Below are 19718 nucleotides of genomic sequence, written 5' to 3'. Positions count from 1 at the left end.
AAAAAAGAGACTTAGTGGGGTTGGGGATTTAGCTCAGTGGTAGAGCACTTGCCTAGCAAGCTCAAGGCCCTGGGTTCAGTCCCCAGCTCCGCAGGGTGGGGGGGGAGGGAGGAGAAACTTAGTTATTATATGTAAGTACACTGTAGCTGTCTTCACACACACCAGAAGAGGGCATCATATCCTATTACAGATGGTTGTGAGCCACCATGTGGTTGCTGGGATTTGAACTCAGGACCTCTGGAATAGCAATCAGTGCTCTTAACAACTGACCATCTCTCCAGCCCTGAATACTATTCTTAAGGTTCTTTTTCCCCACCTATTGCCTGTATGGTAGAAATATTTTATAGTGAGAACCTCCTTGCATGCTTGTGTTAGTAACTGAGGTAATTCCTAATATCAATCACCTCTCCTCCTTCGACACAATTCTCTAGTATCCACGATGTTTGTTTCATTGCCTTTCTGTTTATCTGACCATTTTTCTTCCTTCTAATAACTTCACTCGTGTCACGGTCCTTGCTCTAATTTCATTTCTGTTGCTGTGATAAAAGCAAAACAAAAACCTGACCAAAAAGCAAATTGATGGGGGAAGAGAGTTTATTTCCATTTACAATTACATGTTACAGTCTATCACAGTGGGGAACTCAAGAGGGGAGCAACAGACATCTGGTCACTTCAGATCTGCACTCAAGAGCAAAGTGGAATAATTTGTTCACTTGTCCTCAGCTCAATCTCTCCACTCTTACATGGTTCAGGAATCCTGCTAGAGGATGGTGCTACCCACAGTGCACTGTGTCTTCCCACATCAATGAACTGCAACAAGCAAATTTCTCACAGGCATATCCACAGGCTGACTGAATGTAGATATGTCCTCGCCTCTTCCCATGCAATTCTAGATTGTGTGAAAACGACCAAGTTAACTATCACAGTTGTCTTAGGTTACTTTATTTTTGGTGATTTTACCCATGTCAGATGTGCCACCTTCTGTGTGCATACAAACATCTTTCATGGGTGCTGGGAAGGTGGCTTACTGGGTAAGATCACTTGATTTGAGAGCATGTGGACCTTCCTTCAACTGTGCAATGCCAATGTCAAACATGGGCATGCATGCCTGCCATTTCAGCACTGCAGGAGCATGAACAAGGGGGATCTGGGGGCTTTCTGGCTGCCAGCCTTGCTCCAGGTCCAATGTAAGACCCTGTATCAAGATTATAGCAGAGCATGATAAAATAAGACACCTGATGTCTTTCTCTGCACTCTACAAGAGTACACACACACACACACACACACACACACACACACAAATACACAAATTCACACACAGACACATACACACAGACATACAGACACACACAAACAGACACGTGGGGGAGAGGGAGAAGAGGAGGGGGAGAGGGGGAGAGGAGAGGGAGGATGAGAGAGAGAGAGAGAGAGAGAGAGAGAGAGAGAGAGAGAGAGAGAGAAGGAGAGAAGGAGAGTAGGGTCATAGGTATAAAGGGAATTGAGACAATCAAAGCATGACTTCACCATTACTGTGGGGCCATAAGCTAAGGAAGCTGGGAAAGCAGGGAAACAGATCCTGCACTAGATTTTGAAAGGTATGGGGATTTGCTGACATCATGGTGTTAAAACACAAATTGACTTTGAACTTCTGCTCTACTGAAATGAAGATAACAAAACTGTGTTAGGTTTAGTATTTACCTTTGTGCTATTTTAACAGTAGCAGCAGAAACTTAAAAGCAAATTCCACACTTGCTAGGCCTATATGGTGAGGCCCTTTCTCGGAAACAAAAAATTTCAAGTGTCTTTTTTTTACATATCCTCTCACTTGAACATCATAAAAACATTGTGAAATATGAATTTATTGTTATTGTTGTTGTAATCATTTATAGTGGAAGAATGTGAAACTTGGTGACCTTAAGAAATTGGTCGAATCCTGTCCCAGTGGCTACAAAGTAATTCTCCGCTTGGCCTCTCTCAGCACTTTTTGTTTCACTCGAGTTTCCTTCCCCCAGAGTGCAGACAGATGCCCTTGCTCTTGCAAGTCCCTGTTTCCTGCCTGCACTTAAAGTCAGTAATTGCACTGCAGACATGGGAACGCAGTGTGTGTTGGTCATCTGAGCTATCCGAGGTGCACTGCTAGGAACTTTGCTGATGAGTTCTCTGGGATGGAAACTCATTCATCTTCATGTTCTTTTTCTCCACACATTTTCACAGGCCTTGATTCTTGAGTTTCTTATCCCTAGCTGTGCTATCTTGCTCAAGGTTTTCAATGTGAACTACATCCTCAGGGCTCACACATTCTGTCACTAGCTCTGAACTCTCTCTGGGACTCCATAGTCACATAGTGCCCAGCAGGTATGTCCACTGGCACCTGAAAGTCGGCCCAGATGCAACTGAATCTTTAGCTTCCTTTTCCCACGAACTTTCTTCTGGAACGTTATGAATAACACCAGTGTTCACCTAATTGCTCAGACTAAAACTCCTGGATTATTTCTGACTTCTGTCTGCTATACTTCGGTATCAGAAAATTCTAGCAGTTTTACCTTCAAAACCTACCTGCTACCTACTACTTCTAGGCACCTCTATCACTACCCTCCGACCTTCCTGGTCATCCTCTTGTCTACTCTGTTCTAATTCTTCCTGGACTTCCATCTGGCCACAGCTACATCCAGTTCTTTTTCTAGGCAATGGTCAGGGTGATAGTTTGCAAAGAGAAATCTCTGGTCTAACTCCACTGCAGAATAAAATCATTTCCTGCCTGACCTGTCTTTCTTGATATCCTTCAACCCCAGAGCTAGCCTAGCTTTCCCCTTAGATACTTGGATAGGCCAAACATGCTCCAAACTCAAGGGTTCACATTTCCTTTCCCCTCTGCTGGGTTGCCCCTCCTTGTGGTCTGCCTCTCCCTTTCTCTCCAGCATGTGCTTTAATATCACCTCTTTAGAGAGACCTCCGACCATTCAAATTAGAACGAGACTACTCTTTCACTGCTCGCTCTCTGCCTCTTAAGCAACCTTATTTTTTCTCTGCAGCACATACTGATGCCTGCTGTTCTCCATATTTACCGGGGTAGGTTTGGTTTTGACTAGCTCCTTCAGAAAAACACGGGCTGTAGCTTTTGTTTAATTAGATGGATAGTAAATACTTAGTAAAGATTTTCTGAATGAATAAATTCCTTATAGCAATATCCAGTTTCCACTCTGACAATTCAAATGCCACCCAGGACTATACAATAATACTATTTGAACATTGATTAAATGTATTATTTGATAATTAATTCATGTATAAAATGAACTCTGATCACACACACACACACACACACACACACACACACACACACACACACCACAAACATACATCTCACTCTCAATTTCTTCCCATCTTCCCTACAAGTCCTCTTTCTGCCATTTTTGTGTCCTACTGAATAACTGAATTGATATATGATTGTTGAATTATGTCAATTGATTGTTAATTTGAGATGCAAATATTCTTATTTTACAGAGAGATTATATACACAGCTGGGCAGAGACTTGATTCCTGATCTCTACAACATCAGAGTCCTAGTTACTTCCACTTCCCCCTAGAGTGTCCACTTCCCTCTGCTCTGTCTGGGGTCCTAGAATAGCTCAGACAACAATGAAACGGTCTCATTTACATGTGTCTTCATACAGGAGATCTCAGGTGGCTTGGATTTGGCAAATTTCAAGTACCAAGTCCTGTCAAAGGCACAGACAACAGAAGTCCTGCCCTGGCCCCAAACAACTATCCTAGCAACATACAGTGAGGGGATGCTAGTCAGTCCACAAACACCTAGGAGACAATCCCTGGAGGAGGACCCACCCTGCTCTTACTCAACATGGCACCAGAAGTCTTAACTGGGGAGATGAGACCAGAGAGAGCTGCAGCAGGCATACAACTGGGAAGAGAGGCAGCAAAGTCATCCCTGTAAGCTGATGACTTATTATATAGGGACAAAACTGAAGAGTCTGACAAAAGACTGTATGGCTGATGAACAAATTCAATAGGCTTGCAGAATACAAAGCCAGGCCTGAAATGTAAGTATCATTTTAAAATAAACTAATAATGAGATTTCTGAAAAAGGAAAAGAAAACAACACCATTCACTATAATTACAAATTTCCCAGGGATGAGACAAGCCAATGTTTTCAAGGTCTTCTATATTGAAAAGCAGGAAACGACGATGCATGTGCTTGAAGAATACAGCCCACTCCACTCTACACACAATAGAAGCCCTCCCACACTCACAGACTCAAAGACTTACTATTGATAAAGTGTCCACACTACCGAAGTTGTCTATGGGTTAAGTGCAATTCCCATCACAATACCACTGACCTTCTCTCCTCTTCTGTGCTCATTTCTAGTACTGGAACTGTGGAACTTTAGCCTTTGAGAGAGTTCTACCTCAGTCTATGTGTGCTTTGGCAAAGGTCCATGATCCCAATGTTGACTTTACGTGTAAGCATTATACTGTAAAATGTTAATAAAATGTTAAAGCTTCTCAAAAATCCATTAATCACCTCATTTATTGAGGAAGCTTGAATTAGCGACAATAGAAATCCCCTCCGTGGGCAACTACTGTGGATAACACATTCTGGGCTCGCTTTCATCAAATGATTAGCACAGGGTTGCCAGGTAGGGGATTCAGGGGACAGCGATAATATACAAACATTAAGTAGCTAGTTTCTAAATTCTTTTTATGGTTGTTTTACAGATGAGGTGTCATTATGGAGCCCACCAAAGTCACGTTCCTCCTGCCTCAGTGTAAGAACTGGAGTTGCTAACATGTGCCACCATACCCAGCTTGGATCCATGTTTTCATGAGCGTAGTTAGTAAGCATGGAGCTGCTGTATCTACACAATCTCATTAGAATACATCTTTACATTCGAGAAAAGGTATGTTAAAGTTGATGACATGTTCTGTCATACTTTTATGTCTCTCAAATAAACCCCACCTTTAGAATATAAATAAATGGGTTGTTTTCTAGACATATTGATTTTAGATCTTCTGGTATCTCAGGTTTTAGAATCTGGCATTAGCATCTGTGTCTTTCAGGATTATGAACCTAATTGCTTCACTGTTTTTACTTACAGATGGTTTGGTTTTCCTTAGATGTTCACCTTCTCCCATCTCAGTTTTCTCTATCTGTTCAGAATGCTTATGAAGATTAATTAAGCTGGGTGTGTATATGTGTATGTGTATATGTATGTGTATGTGCACATGTATGTGCACATGTATGTGTATGTGCATATTTATGTGTATATGCATATGTATGTGTATGTGCACATGTATGTGTATGTGCATTTGTATGTGTATATGCATATGTATGTGTATGTGTATATGTATGTGTATGTGTGTGTATATTCTTAATCAGGATTACTATTACTGTAATAAAGCACCTTGCCCTAAACAACTTGGTGGGGAAGAGTTTATTTGGCTTGCACTTCTACATTACTATTTATCATCGAGGGAAGTCAGGATAGAAACTGAAGCAGAGTAGAATCCTAGAGGCAGGAGCTGATACAGAGGTCATGGAAGGGTGATGCTTAGTGGTTTGCTCCTCATGACTTGTTTAGCCTGCTTTCTTATAGAACCCAGGACTACCAGCCTAGAGATGGCATCACCCACCATGGGCTGGGCCCTCCTCCATCAATCACTAATTAAGAAAATGTCCTATAGGCTTGTTTGCAGCCTGGTATTAAGGAGACATTTTCTTAATTGAGGGCTCTTCCTTTCTGATGACTAGTTTATGTGAAGTTGACATAAAAATAGTCAACATGTTTACATGTATTGCTAGTCTATTTTTCACTATTTGTAAGATCACGTGGTCCTATCTAAGTGTGAAGGTCCATGAGTCAGTTAGATCAACAGTGAAAATGGAGTTTTGATTTTATGCAAATGCTACCTTGCTCTTCTAGATAGTAAGAACTTAACGCTGTAAAGAAGAAAAGAAAAACAAAAGTATGTTTTCACAGGAAGATGACCCCAAATCAAGGGTTCAGGTGCAAGTATTTTACTTAAGAAATGATTCCATGAATCAACAACAGGAGAGAGGGGGCAGATATGCAAGCAAAGAAAGCTGTGATTATAGCCTAATCTTGTAGGAAGGTTCTACAATACTATGCAATGCTAGCCTTAGAGCTACCTAATGTGTAGTCACCAGAGCTGAGAACATTTGAGCACTCATTCCCACTGTTCTAATGCTTCTAGAGGCAAGGCATTCATTGTTGGTACTCCATCTCTCTCTCTCTCTCTCTCTCTCTCTCTCTCTCTCTCTCTGTGTGTGTGTGTGTGTGTGTGTGTGTGTGTGTGTGTGTGTGTGTGTGTGTGTGTTGGGGAGGTTATGTAAGAATGCTGACTTAGCCATCATGCAGCCTTCCAGAAAAACTCTTAGATACAGAACCTCTTAGATAGAGAACCAAAGAGTTAAGAATTTTCTTCGAGCAATGAAGAACTCAGGATTCAGATAGTATAGCTATTTTCTGATCTGTATGTTATTTCAGATTGGCTTGTATCTTATGTTCATGATGCTAAGCATTGGACTCCTGTGCCTGAAAGATGATCCTTCAATGTTTAATGAACATGCTGCTAGTTTATGCAGAGCAAGTAGTTAATGGGTGAGAAATCACAGTTTACGTCTAGGATTTAGTCAAATCTGAGTCTCCTAATGAATTTAAGTTATTTATGCACAAGTATAATTATATTGCGCCACATGGAATAGATGGGAAATCGGACTCAAGGACATGAGGTTAAAAGGCACAAAATAAAGAGTTAATGGCTTTGATCTGGAATATATAATTTACAGAAAACTTGCAGTAATGAGCAAAGATTCCAGGATTAACAATGCCTGGAAATCAGAAGCAAAATTCTTTCATATTTAGTCAAAAGCATTTATAAAGGGGGCCTTTAAGACTGGTTATATGTGGCTTAATTGTTCTTGACCTGTTTTTATAGAACTCTTGCCACCTTCCAGACTTTTCATGGAAACTTGATGGGAAAGAAACCACCCTGTGAACTTTTTCTTTTCTTATTGTAGCAAGAAAATAAATAAAGATGAAACTGTGTATGTATCTGAAGTCCAGATAAGAGTTCCTCTGTGGCTCTCACTAATATAGAAAAATCTATTTAAATTTTTTCACTTCCCCTTTCCTTTCAAAGCTGGTCCAGTTAGCCTTGGCTTCCAACCCTCTTTCGACAGTTATAAAACAAAATGGAATGTTTGCACCGAAAGGACAAGTCTGAGCAGTGACTCAGAGGAAACAAGCATTTATAAAACATGCTTTCCTGAAGTCTCAGAACAAACACGGCCATGGCTTCGTTCCAGATTGGACAGGGCAACACGCTCACTGGGGTGGCCCCGTGGCACACTGGTGTTACAGGGGCCTTACAGAGGCAAGACCTGGGCTGCAAGTGGCCTTGAGACAAGAGCATTCCATGGTGATCTTTCATGTCTAAGAGTCAAAGCAACAGTGGCTGGATTGAAATCAAACAAGGAAAGGGGGCTTTGTTGGAATGGAACATTCTCCAGGCTGAAACTTCTGAAATAGCAAATACCTTCACTTCTGTCTTCGTCATACCATGTCTTTGCCCTAGGATCAAGGTTGCCCATATCTCTCTAGACTACAATGTATTAAAAGGATGTTTGGTTTTAGCTCTGGAGTCACTGGGATTTAGTTTTGAATCCTGATTTGCTAACTTTGTATTTTCACTTGACTAGTGTTTAGGAAGGACTGAGTTTTGTGGTAGGCATGGCTCTTACTAAGTGGCCAGGATAAGCGTGAGGTTGTGTGCTTCTGAGCTTGACAGACAGGGTCTCTCTTCCCCTGTGGTTATTTTCTAAATGAAAGGAGAAAAAAGAATCCCCAAAGAACAACCAAGAGATGAACTGAGAGGGATGGCAACATTGTTACGGGAACAAATTAGGGCACTGTGCGGAATGGCCAGAGAAAGCTTTCACAGATGGCAAGGGGGTGTCCTCTATGAAATTCCATTTGAAATCTCAATGATAGGAAAGTCATCCATGTAAGACCAGACCTGGCATAGGCTTGTTCATGAGCAAGAACAAAGCCCATGCTGTGAGTGAACAAAAACATTGAGGGGGAAATTGGGAAGTATAGAGGATAAAGATGGCAGCCATCCTTGAGACACTGCCCATAGAGAAGCCAGTCTATTTCTACCCTTGAAACTAAGTGTTGTGATCATGAAAACATGTAACAATCCCGAGTCCAGGCTTATAGGTTCCTGCCAGCTTCTGTCTTGGTTTCTCTGTGGTTAAAACCAAATGTCTTTGTAACATAATGTAGTCTAGGGAGATAAGGGCCGCCATGTTGCTAGGACAAAGCATGCTGTGAAGAAGACAGAAGGGAAGGTATTTGCCATTAAGGGAGTTTTTGTTTTTTCTGCGTCACAGCTCCTGCATCTAAGGCTCGGGGAGCCTCACGGAAGAGAGGGTAGAAAGGTTGTAAGAGCCGGAATCCCAGAAGGTCTGCTATGAAATCATCACTCCTACAAATGGCTACGTAAACAAAAATAGAACAATGGCAGGATCCAAAGGTGTACTAATGTGGAAAGGGTGAGGGGGTGGGAAATGTCACCTGGACAAGAACTGATATTTGCAGAGACTGCTGGGGGAGGGAGAAATAGCCTCTCGCAGAAATGAGCCTCCTTATTGGTTTTCTATTATTGGTCAGTGCTGACACTGTCTACACACAGATAACAAAAACGGACTGGGCAGGTTTACTTATGCATGTACACATGTACAAACACATATGAACGTAACAATAATAATCAAAGAGAAGGAAGTCAACAATCTGAGAGGAGGTACATGGGAAGGTTAGAGGGAGGCTATGTGAGAGGGGCCGAAAGAAAGAAAGGGAAGGGATAAAGGGATGTAATTATATTTTAAGTAAAAATGTAACAATCTTTCAAAAGCGACATTCACGATTTATGTCCTATAAGCACTACTTGCAATCACTGTAATTGCTACAGCGCCACTGTTATTATTTAAAACCAGACTATTTGATATGAGAACGTCACTTGAGACATAGTTGATCAAAATCAAATTTGTGTCACTTGAGTTGAAACAGGATGCTGTTTGGGGTTTTAATTTCCTTCTGAGAGATTCCAGGGCCGTGCACATGTGGGTATGTGCGCGGCCTCTGAGCTTCGTCTGCAGGTCTCTGTGCTTTGAGCCACAGTGCTCTAAAGCATAGAGATAGGTGCTATGTTAGTTAATCCTTACATGGCAGAGCCAAATGCTAGTTGAATGGCTTTCTTTGCTCATCCCTAAATCTCTGAGATGGCTTTTGACATGACCTTCGCTATTTCCAAGCATGATTTCCAATAGTAAACACCAGTTACTGTTACAGTAATAGTCTACTTAAAGGACAACCGGAAGTGGAGGGTGCAGCACATGGACAGAGCATTTGCCTGGCATGTACAGGGCTCTGAATGGGAGCCTTGACACCATAAAGTACAAAATATACTTAAAGTAAAAATTATAAGTAATATCTAAGCTTCACATTCCTTAATTTTTATTCTAGTCATTTAGAATTCTCACTCATCCATTCTCATAAGGATGTGTATATGAAGCCTTGAAGGCATATGTAACTTTTTTTTTTAACATATCTCCAGTAGTGGCAATGAATAGTTATCAAGGGGAGGACATTGCATGAATTAGTGGTCACTGCTAGTGTTCTTCTGTTGGAGAAGTGAAAACCAGCCTTGGAAAAGGATAACAACAGCCCCTTAACTTGAACTAGCACAGAGCTTGCAAAGAGGTCATTCAAGTAAAAAAGGGAAGATCAGGGTTGAACCGAATGAAGATAATTGCAACTTTATCACAAACCAATGTTCACTAGAAAGGAAACACAGGCAATACAGGGTCTTCAAACCTTATCCATATGGTGGGCTTTCTTAGACTATGTATATAGACACCTTCCATATTTGTGAGTTATCAATGCACAGACATAAACCAATGCAAATTGGTACGCGGATCAGGATTTATATTTGTACAACAATATACTTTATTCCTTGTCAATATTCCCTAAACAATATAGTATAACAACTATTTTCACAGCATCTACATTGTATTAGAAATGATAAATGGCTTAGAGGTGGTTTTAGGAATACATGAAGAACACACACAGGAGGAATTTGGAGTTTAAGACCAAATTTAAGATACATATTCATGAAAACCAGGATCTGGGAATGTAGCTTGATAGCATAGGACTTGCCCAGCATGGCCAAGGTCAAGAGTTCAATCCTAAACACTGTTAAAATAGCGGGATTATATGAGAAGACATGCATACTCTGTATGCAAAACTACAATATCTTATGTGAGGGAGACCTTTAGAAAATACAGAGGGGTGAGGTCACTACCATTATTACTAGTTATTATTATTATCAGAGCTTTGCGCAGTGGCAGTATCGTAGCCAATGAGGTTTATTCAAGGTGCCATTACTGCTAATTGAAAACTATTATTATCAGAAGAAAACAGGTTAGATAACCTACTTAAATTAACATGCCTTGTCCTGCAAACAGCTGCTCAGAGATGATTCTGCCTACTAGAGAGCATTTCAAGCTAACATTGGAAACTTAAACCTATAGGAATGTCGAACGTACAAAGAACAATCATTTAGTAATCAACGTCATTGTCCTTGTAAATGCTCTGGACTAGGAACTAATGGAGTTCTGGGCAGATGCTCTTTTGACCAATGTGGGATCAGAAGAAGGTTGTAAAACAAAGCACGAGTGTTCCTTACAGAACTGTCATTGTGGTTATTTGAACTTCTTGATTAAATCTTTTCCATCCCTGATTAGAATATGATGTTCACATGACAAACAGGAGCAGGAATCCTAGAAGGACACCACCCCATTGACCAATGGACAACAAGAAGCGAATAAATGAAGGAGTTAGCAAAGTGGGCTTCTTTTTCTTTGAATTATTCACTGAACTATTTGGAGCTTAAGTTACTGGCAAAATTTGATTATCTGCTTTGCCCAGGCACTGAACAGTACTTTAAAAAAAAACAATTATAAAATCAATTTGGAGCCTTTAACGACTATTCTTCCTAGAACTCAATGTGTGATTTAAATCTTCTTTTCAGCACTAACCACCATGAGGACAATTCCACGTGTCTGTCAAAGCAAGAAGACAAACATCTCTCAAATGCAAAGCAGACAAATTGCCTGCAGCTACACACCGTAAAGGAGACAGAATGATCTTAGTTTGTACGTCTACATACATAAGAACACTTTTTAAACCCCAGGACAGACAACTTCCCTAGAGTGATACTAAATAATTGCTTGACATCTCTTTGTTCACAAAAAAATGCTAACACACACACATTCATGCATGGCCTTTATATTCTTTTATACAAAGTCAAACCATAAAATAAATGTTAGTGTTTATAATATAAATGGCTCTTCACGGCCACAGATCCTCTGCAAAAATTATATCCTGAGCTTTAAATCAGAGGTAATAAAAATAATGTTATACAAACATAGCCATTGGCCGTGCATTTTCCCTTTCTTTCCTCAGAGGCAGAGGGTGAAAGAGGACTCGATGTGACTGTATTTGATAATTTACATAGGATATCTTGGGATATTTTTCTACAAATGATCTTATGTTGGGGAAGAATCTTCCTTATGTAAACCATACATTCTGGTTTTACTAGTGGAGTTCTGCCTTTTTTTTTTTCTTTTCTTTTTTTCGGAGCTGGGGACCGAACCCAGGGCCTTGCACTTGCTAGGCAAGCGCTCTACCACTGAGCTAAATCCACAACCCCCAGAGTTCTGCCTTTTAATTGACCTGCATGAAGGAAAGAATTGACATCTCTGATAATTTTGAAATACAGTCATCTGGGAAAAATTTAAAACGACCAGAAAGGTGTTGCCATAGAATTCAATACATGCAAAATCGGCATTGGGCTTGTTTCTATGTACGTATGATTTTAAGTTAAAAGATTCTTCATGAAAACGAGATAGTCTCTAAAACCTCAACTAAAACTGTATTCATCAGCTTTTTTGTTTATTTTGTTGTGTTTTTGGTAATCAGATCACAAACTACAGGTCAGCTTTGGAAAACAAATCTCAGTCTCTCTCTCTCTCTCTCTCTCCCTCTCCCTCCCTCCCTTCCTCCCCCTCCCTGTCCCTCTGCTCCTCCCTCTAGCTCTTCCTTTTTCTTTCTCTGTGTGTGTCTGTGGTTTTCTTCCCAAATCAAATTACTACTTTGCAAAATACAAAACATGGGATATAAGGGAAATGATAACTTGCAGACAAATATCTGGTTCCTATATAATAAGTACAGTTCATTAATTTAGAGCATTTTTCTATATAAATTTTTTGTAATCTAGAACACACACATAGACACACATAGACACACAGACACAGATACACACACACACACACACACACACACACACACACAGCTTCTTTTACAGTATTGACTAATGTCCTAGACTCTCACTAGAGATCCAGTGCAGGCTTAGCCACTCAGTGCAGGCTTAGCGTCCTTGAGACATGATCATGGCAAGTGTCCATCTCATGGTACTCAGAGTGAATAGACTTAAAGGAGACTACTGGTATACCCACATGTCTACACAAGCAAATGTCAAAGATCCCTGTGATGGTGATGATGCAGGGAAGTGTGGTTTTGTTCCTTAAAACCACCTTCGCCGTTTCTCCTCTCTTGGATGTCACTTTAGAAATCCTACCCTTCCTTAAGAATTAACCCATGCCCACCACCTTCTGTAAGAAGTACATCCTTAAAGTAGAATTGGCCACTCCCAGCCCTGCAATCTTGCTTTTTGTTCTATGTGCTGGGAGTTAATCACATATGGTTCAATTAAAGTTCATATTGCACATAAAAGGGGGAAAATGTCCTCAGTCCCTGCAGGGCCACACTAGACCTTTTGTGTCTTGGGAAACATCATCACAGCCGCAAGAATACCGGCATCTATTCACTGTATCAGCACTCAAGGTGCTTATTAAATGGATGATTGCACATAGAGAGCTTGAAATGGAATCATGGGATTGAGCAAAAGCTTCAAGGATATTTATATTATTTATAAATACAGCCTACCAAGATATTTATAACACATTACATTTCTTAATTCTGTAAGGCAGGTAGTACCATCATGAGCATGTGTGTTGGTTAGCAAAGGACCAAAGACCCCAGATAGCAAGTAAATCACACACCTGATATATTGTAGCATATGGATGTAGATTATGGTGTTCCATGATATTTCATTCTGAGATCATCCATGCAACACTCACCCATCTTCATTAGCATGAACATTTGGATTATTTACAGTGGCTTTCTATTAAAACCATAAAAACTAAAATAGCTATGATCGATCAAATCTTATACTTTCTAGGTCTATGGGAGTAAGAAATTTCATCTTTCTGGCCACACTGAGTTAAAAATATTTTTTTATTTTCCATGACAAGTGGGCATATAATATGTATAAAATGCATATAAGTATGCATTTTAATAGATTTTTGACTGTACTGTATACTCTAAACTCACTTATTAATGTCTGTTTTCTTAGTGGATAGATTAGAACATATGATGCTAAGGGCTCAGAAAATACTTGTTGAACAAATGAATGAATGCATGAATGAAAAGAGCTTCATTGCTTGATTTTTTTTCTTCTTTCATTAATTAATGTATTCACTTTACATCCCGATCACAGCCCTCTCTTCTCTTCTTGGTCCTCCCTCACACAGCTCCTCCCTAACCTTCCCCTTCTCCAATGAGAAGGGGGGGGCCCCACTGGGTATCAACTCACCCTGGCACAGTAAGTCACACTTCAGGTCTAGGCACATCCTTTCCCACTGAGGCCAGACAAGTCGTCCCAGTTAGGTGAATAAGATCCACAGGTAGGCAGCAGTCAGAGACAGCCCTTACTCCAGTTGCTGGGGAACCTACATGAAAACCAAGCTGCATGTCTGCTATACATATGTACATATGCTATGACAGGGGCTAGGTCCAGCCTATATATGCTCTTTGGTTGATGGTTCAGTCTCTGGGAACCCCTAAGGGTCCAGGTTAGTTGACTCTTGGTCTTTCTGTAGAATTCCTATCCCCTCTGTGTCCCTTAATCCTTCCTTCAACTTTTCCACAAGATTCAGTGAGCTCCATCTACGATTTGGCTATGACTCTCTGTATCTGCTTCCATCAACTGCTGGGTGGAGCCTCTCGGAGAACAGTTATGGTAGGCTCCAGTCACTAATAATGTCAGAGATTGGTTCTTACCCATGGTCTCAATTTGGAGCAGTCATTGGCTGGCCATTCTCTCAGTCTCTCTTCTATCTTTGTACCTGCACATCTTGAAGGCAGGACACATTTTGGGTCTAAGGCTTTGTGGGTGGGTTGCTGTCCATATTCCTTCACTGGAAGTCTTGCCTGGATACTGGAAGTGGCCACTTCAGGCTCCATATGCCCCATTGCTATTAGTCTCAGTTACAGTCACCTCATAGACTCCCTGGAGCCTGCCCCATCCAGGTCTCTGGCATATCCTAGAGAAGCCCCACCCCTCAAATTTCCATTCACTTTTTCAGCCTCTTTCTCTGGCTATCCTGATACCTGACCCATCACTCATTCTACTCCTCATCTCTTCTCTCATCTAGTTCCCTCCATCCATCCACCTTCAATGACTAATTTTATTTCCCCTTCTGAATGAGATTTAAGCATCCCCTCTTGGGTTTTTGGAGTAGCCTGGAGTGTTTTGGTACGGGAGACAACTTCCTGAACAGAACACTCCTTGCTTCATCACTAAGATCAACAATAAATGGGGCCTCATGATACTGAAGAGCTTCTGTAAGGCAAAGGACACTATCAGTAGAACAAAATGCAGTCTATACATTGGGAAAAGATCTTCACCAACTCTATATCTGACAGGCTAATAACCAAATAAGTAAAGAACTCAAGAAGTTAGGCACGAACAACCCAAACAACCCAATTAAAAAGTGGGGTACAGAATAAAACAGAGAATTCTTAACAGAGGAATTTCCAATGGCCAAGAAGCACTTAAAGAAATGTTCAATGTCCTCAGTCATCAGGGAAATGCAAATCAAAAAGACTCTGAGATTTTGATTACACCCATCAGAATAGTTAAATTCAAAAACTCAAGGGACAGCACAGGCTTGAGGACGTGGAGCCAGGGCAACCCTCCTCCATTGCTGGTGGGAGTAACAACCACTCTAGAATTTAATTTGGTAGTTTCTCAGAAAAATGGAAATAGTTCTACCCCAAGACCTAGCTATACCAATCCTGGGCACAGACCCAAAAGATGCTCTACCATACCCAGGACACTTGTTCAACTGTGTTCATTGCTTGATTGTTAGAATTTCCAATGAGAGAAGGAATCATTGTGGATATTTAAGAGATACTCAATGAACTATCCAGAGAATTGCATTCTCATCTAAGATCTGACAGTTCCAGGGTGTAAAATTCTGTGAAAATCATGCAGTCTTTCTAATTTTGAGAGGCAACATTTATAAATGGAACAACAATAATTTATGAGACTATAATCTATGGATTAGCCTAGTATATTTATACAAAGGTTTCCAAATTACAAATCCATACATATGTCACCTGTCATTATTCCTCATAGTAAAAATCCCATGCACTTGTGGATATTAAAAATGAGCCTGAAGTAAATTAATTGATTTTTTATCAGCAGCCTTTGAGGTCAGGCACAGGGCATAATAATGCAGCAGAGATAAGAGTCAGGGAGAGAGTTCAGGGCTTTGGGCCGGAGCTGGTAGGCTTCATATGGTGGGTGTGTGGCACCAAGCTTTTGCTGCAGAATCCAGCTATTTTTAACTTTAAGTCTAAAGCATATCTTTTTAAGTAGGGCAACCAAGATAGTGCATGCATTACCCTTCCCCACCAGCCTGCTGCCTAGATGAAATATTCATCTTTTGTGTCAAAATAAGAAGTGAAATATATAGAGAGAGTTTGGCACTAAGAAGGGATAGAGTCTTCAGTGGGTGAGTCCTTTAAAAAGTCCTGGATATAAAATAACCATAGCAGAAATATCCATTTATATTGAAGTAAGCTTGTAGAGTCTAGAGAAATGAGACCCTTTTAGCTTGGACTCACATGGACAAGCACAGACTAACTGCTAGAAACCTTTTTGTCAGCCGATTTCCAAAGCAGAGTAATAGAAATGACTCAGGATTTGGAAGTGGCTTTTCCCTGCCTTGCCCAGAGCTAACGGCCTTGACCTCTATTGTGCATTCTGTGAAATGGAAGACTGACAATATTGTCCTCCTGATGTATGAAATTACATTTGGTTATCTGAGTGAAGGTCATGGGTAAATGTTATTGTCTGGTACAGATTTCAGTGTTCTGAGGTCCTAGTTACAAAGTGGCCTCACTAGACTAAGGGGAGACTGACATTAATGCTAACACTAAGTAGTAGTGACTGTCTCTTTCCTGCTGCTCTCTAAGTGTCCCCTGCCTTCCTGCCTTTGTCCTGCCCCCAGAACCCTAGCATGATTGCCCAGCTAACTGCTGAAGGTGTCTTGCGTCAAAGCTGGGGACATTACTTCCCTCACTTCCTCTGAGTTATCTGCCTCTTCTTTTCACGTTCTTCTCAGCTGAGGCTCTACTTCATCTTTCTGAAATACTAGGAAGTCCTAGCACAGTGGGAGCCACAGGACTCTTTATCTTTATGCTCCCCCAGAGCTTCAAGATGGGCTTTGATGTGGACTCTGGGTAAAATGTACATGGCCACAGGAATCCACTGAGAACACTAAGGAAGCAAAAGCCCACATGGCAGTTTTCACTTCTCTCCGAACTGCACTTGGGTGTTATGACAGTTTCACACAGCTTTACATATCCCACAAATCATCTGGAAAAAGCACAAACCTCTCTCGCCCTTTGGCAAGTTCCGTGGGACAGAGCCTGGGCTCACCATTCACAGAAGCCTATGGAGAAGTATCTGTGGCTTTAATTGTCCTACGTCCACAGTGAGAACGTAATACATTATTCAGAAGAAAACAAAAACCAGTGTGTTCTTTAAGAAAAATAGTGCTTAAAAATTTTTAATTGAATATGGAAAATGTGCGTTGATTGGTGCCAGGAAAGAAAGCCAGCTGGGGGAGCTTTTTCACTGACTTTTCCTATAGGGCCCCCTATATGACTCTATGTGGTCTTCTTATTGCATGAGCTTTCTGTTCCTCTCTGCTCTTTTTTTTTTTTTTCATGTTTTCCAGGTTAAATCTCAGAGGAATGTACCTTGTCTGGTCTAAGTGGCTATGACTACCCTTGTTGAATGAAACACTCTGCATAAAGCTTTCCTGCCTCCTATTAACCTGCCCTTAATTCAGATAGCAGCTAGTGCTTTGTAGAGCCAGCCTGGCTCATCCTGATTCTTTCCAGCAGAAGAGAACGTGACTGGCAGATCCAGGACACAGAGGTCTCAGGACCTCACTGAACAAGAGGGAGAGAGATTGCATTGCATAGAATGTCTCAGTCAGAGTCACCCCCACAAGTCTCACAGTTGCAGCCCTCACCTCCTCTGACCTCTACTCCCAGCAACACGGCTCCTGTAGGCAGGCATATGTAACTCCCAGAGTCATTCCCTGCCTCCCTCTCTAAAATACACATTCAGTTTCTCAAATCTCTAAAAATAACTGAGAAAACCATTCTCATCAGGCCATGGTGGGTAGGAAGAGAAGGCTCTAATAAAAAGATAGGAGCCCAAGGAATTTCCCCTAAGATCGTTGGAACTGGATCCAATACTGAGTGTTATTTCCCACTTCAAGACCCGCATCTCATTCCTGTGCTTACCAGCTATGAGACCCTGAAGAGGCAAAGCCTCTCTGCTTTTCATGTGTGTAATGTTTGTTGACCTCTGCAGTCCTGCGAGGGTTAAATGTGCAATGTGTTCAGCTCTGCTGCAGGCACATCACAAGTGCTTCATGTATTTCAGCCATTTTTATAGCATCTACACAGTTACTTCGCCCATGAATTTCACAGATGTGATTCAATCAACATTTCTTCAGGGCTCACGCTATGTGAGGCTCTTTGCTAAAGCCACATGAGACACCACCAATGACTCAACATTTCCCAAATTAAAGTCATTCATTAATTTTTACATTCTCTTGAATATGGTTTCTATTCTTTATCTTTACCAACATATATACACATATATGTTATGCTGTGTATACATGCATATATATAGACACATATTTACATACATACATATATACATGCATACATTATATATTATTAATCATAAAGGCAGACTCTTAAAGATCAGTGACTTTAGACACTCTAAGTAAGAGAAGATTTTAATAATACATAAATGCAATTATAATGGAAGTTAAACAATGATAAAAGTTTGGAGAAATATACCTAAAGGTCATCATCAAGGCAGGGCATCCTGCTTAAAAGTTACTAGTCTGTGTAATTCATACATGACATTTCTTCTCAAAACAAATGTACCCTTATTTTGCTTGAATGAAAATTCCGTGCCAGCTCATATCCTTCCAAACTCTCTCTGCTGTAAAGAAACTTATCAGTGTGTGTACAGGACAGAGAGGGGGAAGCAAGGAAGTGCTTTTCAGTTCCAACTTTCCAAAGGGATTCTGTCAACAACAGCGACCGTGCTTGAACAGTGTGCTTCCCCAGCCAGTTTAACTTCTCACCTGCCCTTCACACAGACACTTCATCTTGAGCCATGGTGAAACGTGCTACATGGCGGTGAACGTACACACGTTGTAAACGGGGGTACTTGGTAATGAGCAAGGATCCCCTGTAATGAGCCAGTCCTCGGGGGTGTGTTTAGGAAGAATTTGTTGACTGACTGCACTACACTGTATGTGTTCACTGTACAAAGAAGTGTGTAGAAGACAGGCAGTCCCAAGGTCATTTTATAGAGCACAGCATTTTCAAATACTATTTACTGGAAACTCACTTTCTATCGTAGTCCATTGGCAATTAAGTATGTGAACAGAAAGGGAGTAGACTCAGATAAGAGGGGAGGTGGGAAGGAACTTGGAAGAGTTGAGAGAGGGGAAAAAGTAATCATGATATATTATGTTAAAAAATCTATTTTAAATAAAAGGAAGAATGTTCGTAGAACCTTTGTTTTATGCCTGGGAAAGCAGGACACACGACATATGCAACAAAAGGTTGTATATATATTGTTTATTATATATATATAAAATAAAATATAATAAATACATTTTATCAACAAATAAATATGTTTACACTAAATATAAATTAAAATAATAATAAATTAAAATTATAATAAAATAAATCAAATAAAATATGAGAATACATATTTTAAAGTATGAAATATATTATATATAACTTAATTTATAATTATTGGTGTCTCTCATGTTTCCTTTGTACATTTGTTTAGAACATTATAAATAAATCTTGAAATTTGGAGATATTTAATATTAACCTTTTAATAGTTATGTAACTCAAAGGCAATTCCACTTTGCTGACTGAGGTCTTCTGGTTTACACAACACACACCTTTTTAGATTATTTGTGAGGCCAGCATTGACCACACAAAAACCAGATGCTAAACACACAGTGTGACTGTGCTCCTTTACTGTGTATCTAGTAAACAGAGACAGAGATTCACTTCTGGCATTAATTTAATGCACATCTTCCAGAGACAGAATCCTGTACTGTTTCCTCATGGATGAGCTTTACCCAAATGTCATCA

The 19718-nt window shown here is 40.5% G+C and overlaps 1 non-coding gene across 1 annotated transcript; it reads left to right on the top strand.

Annotated features, from left to right (window-relative positions):
* The first annotated feature begins 10426 nt into the window (after window positions 1-10426).
* LOC120094544 (U4 spliceosomal RNA) lies at window positions 10427-10562 on the top strand. The gene has a single exon (XR_005488824.2). It is a non-coding gene; the product is annotated as a U4 spliceosomal RNA (small nuclear RNA).
* Window positions 10563-19718: the final 9156 nt, after the last annotated feature.

This window comes from Rattus norvegicus, chromosome 8 (assembly GCF_036323735.1).
Source record: "Rattus norvegicus strain BN/NHsdMcwi chromosome 8, GRCr8, whole genome shotgun sequence".
Taxonomy (NCBI): Eukaryota; Metazoa; Chordata; class Mammalia; order Rodentia; family Muridae; genus Rattus; species Rattus norvegicus.
This window is presented reverse-complemented; position numbering and strand designations above follow the sequence as displayed.